This window comes from Carcharhinus amblyrhynchos, chromosome 25, assembly GCF_965287045.1.
Source record: "Carcharhinus amblyrhynchos chromosome 25, sCarAmb.v2.hapA, whole genome shotgun sequence".
Lineage (NCBI taxonomy): Eukaryota > Metazoa > Chordata > Chondrichthyes > Carcharhiniformes > Carcharhinidae > Carcharhinus > Carcharhinus amblyrhynchos.
In genome coordinates, this window is record NC_137348.1 from 14,577,080 (window position 1) to 14,589,416 (window position 12,337).

Below are 12,337 nucleotides of genomic sequence, written 5' to 3' on the forward strand. Positions count from 1 at the left end.
ATTACTTTATGCCTGTCTTCACGGAGGAAGATCCAAAAAATTGGAGGAAGATCCAAAAAATTGGAGGAAGATCCAAAAAATCTCTCAGCGATACTGGGGAACCAAGGGACTGTTACTGAAAGAAATTAGTATTAATAAAGAGGTAGCATTCAAAACATTAATTGGGTAGAAGGTTGATAAATTTCATGCACCAAATGAATTATATACTAGAGTGTTGAAGGAGGTGGCTCTATAGATAATGGATGCGTTAATGGTTCTACAGATTCTGGAAAGGATCCTGCAGACTAGAAAGTAGAAAATGTAACTCCAATATTTAAAGAGGGAGGGAGGGAGAAAACAGTAAACAGAAACCTGTTTGCATGATGTCAGTGGTAGGGAAAATGTTAAAATATATGATAAAGAATGTGATAACTGGACACTCAGAAAATAATGATATGATTGGGCAGAATCAACATGGATTTATAAGAGGAAATCATTTTTGACAAACCTGTTGTTTTTTGAGACTGTTTCCTCTCACTTAGATAAAGAAGAATCAGTGCATGTGGCATATTTGGATTTTCAGAAGGCTTTTGGTAAGCTCCCAAACAGGAGGTTAGTAAACAAAATTGGGTGATTAGAGGTAATATATTGGTATGTATTCAGTATTGGTTAATCGATAGAAAATGGGTAATAGGAATAAACAGGTCATTCTCAGAATGGCAGGCTGTTACAGGGATATTGCAAGGATCAGTGCTCGGACCACCACTGTTTACAAGCTATATAAATGATTATAATACTTCCAAATTTGCTGATGACATAAAACTAGGTGAGAATATGATTGAGAGGACGATACAAGAGACTTGAAGGGGATTTGGATAGGCTGTGAGTGGGAAAGAACATGGCAGATGGAATATAATGTGTACAAGTATCCACTTTGGTAAAAGAATAGAAAGGCAGAGCATTTTTTAAATGGTGACAGGTTGGGAAGTGTTGATGTCCAAAGAGATCTGGGGGTCCTTGTTCACAAGGGACTAAAGGTTAGCATGCAGGTTCAACAAGCAACTAGGAAGGTAAATGATATGTTGGCCTTCATCATGAGGGGATTTGAATACAGGAGTAAGGATGACTTGCTATTGGTTACCTTGGTGAGACCTCACCTGGAGTAATATGCATAGCTTTGGTCTCCTTATGTAAGGAAGGGTGTAACTCAACATAGAGGGAGTAGATGGAAGATCATCACATTAGTCCCTGGCAGGATTGTCTAATGAGGACAGACTGAAGAAACTGGGTCTTTATTCTCTGGTGCTTTGAAGAATGAGAGGTCACCTCATTGAAACTTACAAAATGCTTATAGGGTGTGATGGGATAGATATGGAAATTATGATTCCCCTGGCAGGTGCAGCAGGTGATCAAGAAGGCAAATGGAATGTTGGCCTTTATCGCAAGAGGGATAGAATATAAAAGCAGGGCGGTCTTGCTGCAACTGTACAAGGCACTGGTGAGGTCACAGGTGGAGTACTGTGTGCAGTTTTGGTCCCCTTATTTGCGAAAGGATATATTGACCTTGGAGGGAGTACAGAGAAGGTTCACCAGGCTGATACCGGAGATGAGGGGGTTAGCTTATGAGGAGAGATTGAATAGACTGGGCCTGTACTCGTTGGAGTTTAGAAGGCTGAGGGGGGATCTTGTAGAGACTTACAAAATAATGAAGGGGTTAGATAGGATAGAGGTAGAGAGATTCTTTCCATTTAGAAAGGAAACCAGAACTGGAGGGGCACAGCCTCAAAATAAGAGGGGGGCAGTTTAGAACAGCGCTGAGGAGGAACTTCTTCTCTCAGAGGGTGGTGAATCTCTGGAATTCTCTGCCCATTGAAGTGGTGGAGGCTGCCTCGTTGAATATGTTTAAGTCACGGATAAATAGATTTCTGATAGATAAGGGAATTAAGGGAGTAGGTGGGAAAGTGGAATTGATCCATTTCAGATCAGCCATGATCTTATTGAATGGCGGGGCAGGCTCGAAGGGCTAGATGGCCTACTCCTGCTCCTACTTCTTATGTTCTTATGGTGAGTCTGGAATCAGAGGATACAGTCTAAGGATAAGGGGCAAGACATTTCACATTATGATGAGGAGGAATTTCTTCACTCAATCGGTGGTGAATCTTTGAAATATTCTATTCCCCAGAGGGCTGTGGAAGCTCAGTCACTATCAAGAGAGAAATCAATTGATTTCTGGAGACTAATGGCATCAAGGAATATATGGATGGTGTGGGAAAATGGCATAAAAGTAGATTATCAGCCATGATCTGCTTGAATAGCAGGGGAGAATGACAGGCCAAATGAGCAACTTCTGCTCCTGCAGCCCCATGTTCCTTCCACTATGGGTCTATACCATAAGAACATAAGAAATAGGAGCACGAGTAGACCATCTAGCCCCTCGAGCCTGCCCCGCCATTCAATAAGATCATGGCTGATCTGTCGTGGCTCAGTTCCACATTCCCGCCCTCTCCCCATAACCTTTAATCCCCTTGCCTATCAAAAACCTATCAACCTGCGTCTTAAAAGACCAGATGGCAATATGGAACATCAGGATATATCTGAACAGAAAGAGAGAGTGAGGAAGTGAAGAATGTGCAGTAAATCCTTTTGTATAAAATTTAACAGCATGGAACGGACTTCAATAGACGGTGCAATTTGTGAAATGTATATTCCTAAGGGAGATTTTAGGGCCTCTTGCCAATGAGAAATTCTACCTGAATGAGGGTAAGATTGGGCAGCTTCATATTCTTGAGCCTCTTCAATATGCTTGCTGGAATCAGGGCCATGTGCGACTTTCAGCATGTGGGTGGCTAAGACTGCCGGCGGATGTAGCACCAGGACATCTAGGCTGCTAATGTCACCAAAGACATCCCTGACTCTGTCTACCTTCACAGCTGGAGCCTCTTCACCAGCCACATCACCAAATATCATCACATTGAAATTTGGATTTTGAATCAGTAGCTGTGTCAGAATGGCCATCATAGAGGAGAGCTCATGTTGGAGACAACCATGTTCCAGAGACTGCAGGTGCTGTTAGAAGTCAAGGGGATTATCTTCCCACTTGCCTTTGTGAATGTCATAGTTTAGGTCCATGACTGAAGAAAACATCATCAACACGCACACCATTTGGGAGGGTGAATTCCAGCAAGTGTGGTTTAAGTTTTAAATGTTGTTCTTGAGCACAAGAATCTAGGCTCACTAACACTCCAGTGCATTATGAGGGAGTGCGGCACTGTTGGAGGTGCTTTTTCCCTGATGAAACAATAAATCAATTGCAAAAGATGTAAAGGCACCATTTTGAAGAGCAGGGGCAGTGAGTGCAATTGTTATCACTGGTGTCCAGATGTGTACTTGCATCTTCAATCAACACCTCAAAGTTGGGCCCTGACTCAAGCAAGCATATTGAAGGAGGCTCTCCGTTTGGTGTTCATGCTGGAGCTTGCTGCGTGTGAATTGGCTTTCCACAAAAGGTGGTCAAAAAAGTACATTAAGTCATAGAATCCCTATACTGCAGAAGGAGGTCTTCAGCCCATTGAGTCTGCACCGACAACAATCCCACCCAGGCTCTATCCCCATACCCCACATATTTACCCTACTAATTCCCCTAACGTTAAGAGGCAATTGGCATGGCCAGTCAGCTTGGTCCACCCATCTTTGGACTGTGGGGGTAGGTGGGAACGCCCGGAAGGGATCCACGGAGACATCGGGAGGATGTGCAAACTCCATGCAGACGGTCATCTAGGGCTGGATGGAATTGAACTCAGGTCCCTGGCACTGTGAGGCAGCAGTGCTGACCACTCTGCCACTGTGCCACCCGTAAATGAGGGGGACCTCATAGAAACCTATAAAATTCTAACAGGACTAGAGAAGGTAGATGCATGAAGGATATTCTTGATGGTGGGGAGAATCCACAACCAGGGGTCATTATATGAGGCTACGGGTAAACCTTTCAGGACTGAGATGTGGAGAAATTTTGTCAGAGAATGGTGAGCCTGTAGAATTCGCTACAAAAAACAGCTGAAGCCAGAACATTGTACGTTTTCAAGGTGGAGGTAGCTATATATTTTGTGGCAAAGGAGATCAGAGGATATGGGGAGAAGATGTGATCAGCTGATGAGTTGGATAATCAGCCATGACGGTGATGAATGGCACAGCAGGCTTGAAGGGCCAAATAGCCTACTTCTGCTCCTATTTTCTATGGTCTAATCCCTCTAACCTGCACATCCCGGGACACTATGGGGGCAATTTAGTATAATGTGGAGATGCCAGCATTGGACTGGGGTAAACACAGTAAGAAGTCTGACAACACCAGGTTAAAGTCCAACCTTTGTTTAAAGTCCAACAGGTTTATTTGGTAACAAACACCACTGGCTTTCAGAGCGCTGCTCCTTCATCAGGTGACGGGGGGTTCTGATCACAAACAGTGCATATAAAGGCACACACTCAGTTTACAGAATACTGATTAGAATGCCAGTCTTTACAGCTAGTCAAGTCTTAAAGGTGCAGAAAATGTAAGTGGAGATAACATTAAGCATAGGTTAAAGACAGGACAGTAAGTGAGATTTTGCAAGCCCAGGAAATTCATGGGAGTTACAAATAGTGTGACATGAATCCAAGATCCTGGTTGAGGCCGTCCTCATGGGTGCGGAGCTTGGCTATTAACCTGGTGTTTTGAGACTTCTTACTGCAATTTAGCATAGTCAATGTATCTAAACCGCACATCTTTGGACTTCATTGACTGTAAAGTGTTTTAGGACGTCCTGTGGGTGGTGAAAGGCGCCATATAAACTCATGTTCTTGATGATCAGAGTAGATTTGTAAGACCTGTTAATTTTGGGGAAGCTGCTTTCTCCTCAGCTACAGGAAGTGCCTGTTCAAACTGCTTTGCGGACACTCGAAGCGGGAACACTTCAAATCAGTGGAACGAAGATTTTTGGTAAAGTATGTGACCTTTTATTTGTTTACCTTTTTACTCCCCAATGTTTGTATGGAGGGCTGTGGAGTGACAGAAGGAACTGCAAGAGGGGTCTGCCGGGGTTTAGCAACAAACGCGCGACGACGTTGTTTTTCTCACGGCGACAGGCTAGTTCACTGCCACGCTTCAAAGTAAATATGTGGGTTTTTTTTCAAAATGATATACTTAACAGTGAAATGCGGTTCATTTTGCCTGAGCTTTTGGTCGCCGTTTTCACAATCGGGTTTCCATCTCGGGCAGTCGTTATTTTTGAAATTTTGAAGAGAGGCGGAGTTCCAACGGCCGCCAGGGAAGGCCCGGAGCCTCTGCGCGAGCCTGAGGGATATTCAAGACACTATATATTGTTTAAATTCACCGAGCGCGGATTAAATGAGAGTTTAACGTTTTGAAGCTTAAAAAAAACGACGCTCCTGGAAATTGCGCTGTTGCCTTTACGCCCCTTTTGTTCCTTTATGTTTAAATGAAAGTTTCTCTTCCCATCTCCCTCCCCCATTTCTCCAAATTGTGAGTAATTCATATAACATCTTCCGATTTGTGAGCAGTACAGGGTGGCACAGTGATTAGCACTGCTGTCTCACAGTGCCAGGGACCCAGGTTCAATGCCTGGCTCCGGTCACTGTCTGTATGGAGTTTACACGTTCTCCTTGTGTCTGCGTGGGTTTCGTCCATGTGCTCCGCTTTCCTCTCACAGTCTGAAAGATGTGCTGGTTAGGTACATTGGCTATGCTAAATTCTCTCTGTGTACCCGAACAAATGCTGGAGTGTGGTGACCCAGGGGATTTTCACAGTAACTTCATTTGCAGTGTTAATGTAAAGCCTATGTGTGACGCATAAACTTAAACTCATATAACATCCCTCATTTCTCCAAATTGTGAGCAGTTCATACATTATACGGTGGCACAGTGGTCAGCACTGCTGCCTCACAGCGCCAGGGACACAGGTTCAATTCCCAGCTCGGGCCACTATCTGTCTGGAGTTTCACATTGTCCCCATGTCTGTGAGGGTTTCCTCTGGGTCAGATTGATTGGCCATGCTAAATTGCCACTTAGTGTCAGGGGGATTAGCAGGGTAAATACATGGGGATAGGGGTTGGGTGGGTGGGCTTGTGGTTGGTGCAGACTCAATGGGTCGAATGGCCTCCTGCACTATAGGGATTTTATGCTTCTATCCCTCATTTCTCCAAATTGTGAGCAGTTCATATATAACATCCAGTTGTTCACTGACTTACCTTTTGTATGTAGAGCATTTTACCTAAATAGCAACAGTTGATATTTTCAACGTCCTGTCCAGTATTCATTCAAAACCTTGGCGCATGAAGAAGTTTGCAAATATTTCAGATCAGGATAAATTTTGTGGTTTTAGATGTTTTAGTATAACTTTTTGGTTTGAAAATTCAGAAAACAAAATTATGCCATCATTTGCCAATGTTTTAGAACTGGATCAATTTTGTGGTTTTAGATTTTTTTAGTTCAATTTGATTTCTGATGTAGAAAAATAAGATATCCTGTATTATTGGAGATGTTTTAATTTGTTAATGGCTTTATTCAAGGAAATACTTTTTGAAACATCCTGGGGTGTGTGTGTGGGGGTGGGGGGTGTGTGTGTGTGGGGGTGGGGGGTGTGTGTGTGTGGGGGTGGGGGGTGTGTGTGTGTGGGGGTGGGGGGTGTGTGTGTGTGGGGGTGGGGGGTGTGTGTGTGTGGGGGTGGGGGGTGTGTGTGTGTGGGGGTGGGGGGTGTGTGTGTGTGGGGGTGGGGGGTGTGTGTGTGTGGGGGTGGGGGGTGTGTGTGTGTGGGGGTGGGGGGTGTGTGTGTGTGGGGGTGGGGGGTGTGTGTGTGTGGGGGTGGGGGGTGTGTGTGTGTGGGGGTGGGGGGTGTGTGTGTGTGGGGGTGGGGGGTGTGTGTGTGTGGGGGTGGGGGGTGTGTGTGTGTGGGGGTGGGGGGTGTGTGTGTGTGGGGGTGGGGGGTGTGTGTGTGTGGGGGTGGGGGGTGTGTGTGTGTGGGGGTGGGGGGTGTGTGTGTGTGGGGGTGGGGGGTGTGTGTGTGTGGGGGTGGGGGGTGTGTGTGTGTGGGGGTGGGGGGTGTGTGTGTGTGGGGGTGGGGGGTGTGTGGGGGTGGGGGGTGTGGGGGGTGGGGGTGGGGGGTGTGGGGGTGGGGGGTGTGTGTGTGGGGGTGGGGGCGTGTGTGTGTGGGGGGTGGGGGTGTGTGTGTGTGGGGGCGTGTGGGGGTGGGGGTGGGGGCGTGTGTGTGTGGGGGCGTGTGTGTGTGTGGGGGTGGGGGCGTGTGTGTGTGGGGTGGGGGCGTGTGTGTGTGGGGGTGGGGGGGTGTGTGTGTGGGGGTGGGGGCGTGTGTGTGTGTGGGGGTGGGGGGTGTGTGTGTGGGGGTGGGGGGGTGTGTGTGGGGGTGGGGGGTGTGTGTGTGGGGGTGGGGATGGTATGTGTGTGGGGGTGGGGTGTGTGTGTGTGGGGGGTGGGGTGTGTATGTGTGGGGGTGGGGGTGTGTGTGTGTGGGGGGGGTGGGGGTGTGTGTGTGTGGGGGGGGGTGGGGGGTGTGTGTGTGTGGGGGGGGTGTGGGGGTGTGGGGGGTGGGGGGGTGTGTGTGTGGGGGTGGGGGGTGTGGGGGTGGGGGGTGTGTGTGTGGGGGTGGGGGCGTGTGTGTGTGGGGGTGGGGGCGTGTGTGTGTGGGGGTGGGGGCGTGTGTGTGTGTGGGGGTGGGGGCGTGTGTGTGGGGTTGGGGGCGTGTGTGTGTGGGGTTGGGGGCGTGTGTGTGTGGGGGTGGGGGCGTGTGTGTGTGGGGGCGTGTGGGGGTGGGGGTGGGGGCGTGTGGGGGTGGGGGTGGGGGCGTGTGTGTGTGGGGGTGGGGGCGTGTGTGTGTGGGGGTGGGGGCGTGTGTGTGTGGGGGTGGGGGCGTGTGTGTGGGGGTGGGGGGTGGTGTGTGGGGGTGGGGGGTGTGTGTGTGGGGGTGGGGGTGGTATGTGTGTGGGGGTGGGGTGTGTGTGTGTGGGGGTGGGGTGTGTATGGGTGGGGGTGTGTGTGTGTGGGGGGGTGGGGGTGTGTGTGTGTGGGGGGGGTGGGGGTGTGTGTGTGTGGGGGGGGTGGGGTGTGTGTGTGTGGGGGGGGTGGGGGTGTGTGTGTGTGGGGGGGGTGGGGGGTGTGTGTGTGTGGGGGGGGTGGGGGTGTGTGTGTGTGGGGGGGGTGGGGGTGTGTGTGTGTGGGGGGGGTGGGGGTGTGTGTGTGTGGGGGGGTTGGGGGGTGTGTGTGTGGGGGGTGGGGTTGGGGGGTGTGTGTGTGGGGGGTGGGGTGGGGGTGTGTGTGTGGGGGGGGGGGGTGGGGGGTGTGTGTGGGGGGGTGGGGGGGGTGTGGGGGGGGGGGGGGTGGGGGGTGTGTGTGGGGGGGGTGGGGTGGGGGGTGGGTGGGGGGTGTGTGTGGGGGGGGGTGGGGTGGGGGGTGGTGGGTGGGGGGGTGGGGGGGTGTGTGGGGGGGGGGGGGTGGGGGGTGTGTGTGGGGGGGTGGGGGGGTGTGTGGGGGGGGGGTGGGGTGGGGGTGTGTGTGGGGGGGTGGGGGGGTGTGTGGGGGGGTGGGGGTGGGGGGTGTGTGTGGGGGGGTGGGGGGGGTGTGTGGGGGGGTGGGGGGGTGTGTGGGGGGGGGGTGGGGTGGGGGTGTGTGTGTGGGGGGTGGGGGGTGTATGTGTGGGGGCGTGTGTGGGGGTTGGGGGGGCTGTGTGTGTGGGGGGGTGGGGTGTGTGTGTGTGGGGGTGGGGTGGGGGGGTGTGTGGGGGGGTTGGGGGGGGGTGTGGTGTGGGGGTGGGGTGGGGTGGGGGGGTGTGTGTGTGGGAGTGGGGTGGGGTGGGGGGGTGTACAAAGAACAATCCAGCTCGGGAACAGGCCCTTCGGCCCAACGAGCCCACGCCGCCGCATCTTCCTACACCTACCTGCCCTGTGTGTGTATGTGAGTGGAACCCGTAATGTAGCCAGGTTCAGGGGGAGAATAGTGTAGGGTCAATTTGGTACACCAATCAGCCTAAGAGCACATCTTTGGGGTGTGGGAGGAAATCGGAGCACCCGGAGGAAACCCACGCAACCACAGGGAGAATGCGCAAACTCCCACAGACACAGGCCCAAATCCATGTATCTGCACAGCTAGTAGTGCTAGTCACTGTGGTGTTGCGGTGCCCGTCTGCTGGTCCAGGATTAAGCACACACACCGACATGAAGTACTAGGCCACTCCCGGAACCTCCAAGAGCAGCCCACGCACGACCCACCGTGTGCATGCCCCTTGTTTGACAACAAGGGGCACCGACACCTGTGGAATAAAAAGACAAAACATTAACATGTAATACTACATTTCCGGTGTCATCCCGAGGCTCTGACCCTATTTAATACCCTCTACTATAACCCTCCATCCCCGTTTCGCTCATGTGTCTATCTAAGTAAACCTTAAACACGTCCAACGTGCCTGCCTCCACCACCCTACTAGGTAGCGCGTTCCATACCCCCACGACCCTCTGTGTGAAAAACCTTCCTCTCGTATCCAAATTATACTTCTCCCCCTCACCCTTAGATCGTGACCTCTCGTAATTGTCCCCAATCTAGGGAAAAGCCTACCACTGTTGACTCTATCTATTCCCTTCATTATTTTATACACCTCTATCAGATCCCCCCTTAATCTCCGTCTTTCTAAGGAGAAGAGCCCCAGTTTCTCCAACCTTTCCTTGTAACTCAGTCCTTCCATGCCAGACAACATCCTGGTAAACCTCCTCTGCACCCTCTCCAGGGTCTCCACGTCCTTCCGGTAGTAAGGTGACCAGAACTGGACACAGTACTCCAAATGCAGTCTAACCAACATTCTGTACAACTGAAGCATTAGACAGCAGCTCTTATACTCTATACCCCTTCCTATAAAGGCTAGCATTCCACAAGCTTTCTTAACAACCTTCTCTACCTGTGTTGACACCTTCAGAGACTTGTGCGCCTGCACTCCCAGGTCCCTGTGTATTTCTGTACTCTTAATCGGTCTACCTTTTATCACGTAACTCCTCCCTGCATTATTCCTTCCAAAATGCATCACCTCGCATTTGTCAGGATTAAATTCCATCTGCCATCTATCTGCCCAATATACCAACCTATCTATATCCTGCTGTGTCACCTGACAGTCCTCCTCAGTATCTGCCAATCCTGCCACCTTGGTGTCATCCGCAAACTTGCTGATCACACCACGTACGCCCTCTTCCAAGTCATTTATATATACTACAAAGAGGAGAGGTCCCAGTACTGAGCCCTGCGGCACACCACTGGTCACTGGCCTCCAGCCAGAAAAGGACCCTTCCGCTACTACTCTGTCTCCTATTGCCCAGCCAGTTTTCGATCCACCTAGCTACCTGTCCTTGTATCCCATGTGCCTTAATCTTTTCTACCAGCCTACCATGAGGGACTTTGTCAAACGCCTTACTGAAATCCATATAGATGACATCAACGGCTCGCCCATCGTCAACCGTTTTTGTCACCTCCTCGAAGAATTCTACGAGGGTGTGTGTGGGGTGGGGTGGGGCGTGTGGGGGTTGTTGTGGGGTGGGGGGGTTGTGGGGTGTTGGGGGCTGGGGTGGGGGGGCTTGTGAGGTGTGGGAGGTGTTGGGTGGGGGTGGGGGGGGAATTGCAGAGCTACTGGGAAAAGGCAAGGTGTGGGACTATTTAAGATGCTCACACAGAGAATCAGCACAGACGCAACTGGCCAAATAGCTGCCTGATATTGCAAGCATTCTATATTTCCATGACCCTAATTTTGTGATACACTTGTTAGAATTGCAGTAGATTGTGTTGTTGTGCTTTCTTTTACTAAGCACTAACTAATTAGGCAGTGGTTAATGTGTAAACGTCAACCTATATTTTTCAGGAAGAAATTTCTGATTCTCATCAATGATTAATGATGGTGTAACAAAATAATTTTTTCTCTTATGCTATTCTTTTGAGATCTTATTAACTCACTTTGTGCCTAAGAAGGACAGTAGTAAGAAAAAGCAACTGTGAGCCTTTAGCCTCCTTGCTTCTGTATGTGGTGTAGCCTTGTACATTTGTATCTGTGGGGCTTTTTCTGTATCATACCTTCCATTGTGTAACCTTTAAGTTTACCCCTTGTTTTGCGTGAATTTGTGGGAGGTCTAGACTGGAGGTGTGCAAATACATAGAGCAGTATTTAATGGAGACAATGGGGGGTGTCTCCTCTGCTGGATGAAGATCCTGCTGTATTAAATATCAATCAGGCATTTAACTAGGCTGTGGCTTGCCGTACGCAGCCACAAAGAGGCGAGGGATAGAAGTCCTACCTGCTGAGAACTGCCTGCCAATCAGAGGCTGACAGCTCTTCTTTGCTCACCAGGTTGGTGGTAGCTGCTGCTGGTACTGTACCCAACCAAGTCCTAGGATCATCATGGACCTAGTACAAGCGAGTGATGGTGGGAGTGGGGAGGATAATCGGTGGCTCTCAGTGGGTTTTTCCCTACCCTTCCTAATTTCAGTTCCCTGGAAGGCCAAACACACCAGGGTTTGCTTTTCAGGCTCCCCATGTGGCAAACCCCACACTGGCCCCTGGATGAGCAGCGGCCAGATGAGTGGGTATTAATTGCCCATTTGAATTTGCAGTGGGATAGGAAGGTTGTCCACGAGTCTTCCTACCACTTAATTAAGGCAGTGTCAGATTTCCCACCTACCACTTTCCCATCCAATTAAATGTCCAGCGCCATAAACTGTCCATGGAAGAGGACATTAGAATCTGCCCATTGCAGTTGATAGCATTCTGCAGTGTAAAATTTGCCACAGTCCCAGATGACCAGAGGCTGCTCTCTTTTTCAAGGGGAGAGCTGACTGGTGGTAATGTAACCTGAGGATCAGCACATTTCAAGTGAGGGGCAAGGTTGAGAAGGCAGGCCTTCATGAATAACCTCAGCCACTCCGCATCACAAACCAGCTGTCCTGCAAACTGAGTTAACCGACCTCTTTATATTTGCAATTAGTCTCCATTAGTCTGATTGCAATTTCTGTCCAGCCACATAACTAACAGTGGCAATAGGATAGTTAAAATAGGCAAATGACACTTAAAGATCATGATCGTTGACCACACGCAGCTCCTCAACCCCACACCCAATGATTTTAACTGTGAAAGTGCCATTACACTATTGCAGTTCATTCCCATAACTTTCCAATTCTTGCTGTGTTTCTGGACCTTTTCATTTTCTGGTCTAATGCACAGTGTTTTGGAATCAGGCAACAGTAATATGACAATTCTGAGTTATATAGTGCTTTAGAAAGCAACCTGTTTAATAATTTAACAGACTACCAAGAACCTGAGAAAGCATGA

At 49.9% G+C, this 12,337-nt stretch overlaps 1 protein-coding gene across 2 annotated transcripts in view; it reads left to right on the forward strand.

The window, feature by feature from the left end:
- Positions 1-4,649: 4,649 nt before the first annotated feature.
- The window catches only part of traf1 (TNF receptor-associated factor 1), a 42,217-nt gene continuing 34,529 nt past the window's right edge, over positions 4,650-12,337 (forward strand). For both annotated transcript variants that reach the window (XM_080212461.1, XM_080212462.1), the window contains exon 1: positions 4,650-4,956. The gene's annotated coding sequence lies outside the window, so the exon portion shown is untranslated. The remainder of the gene's footprint in view (positions 4,957-12,337) is intronic.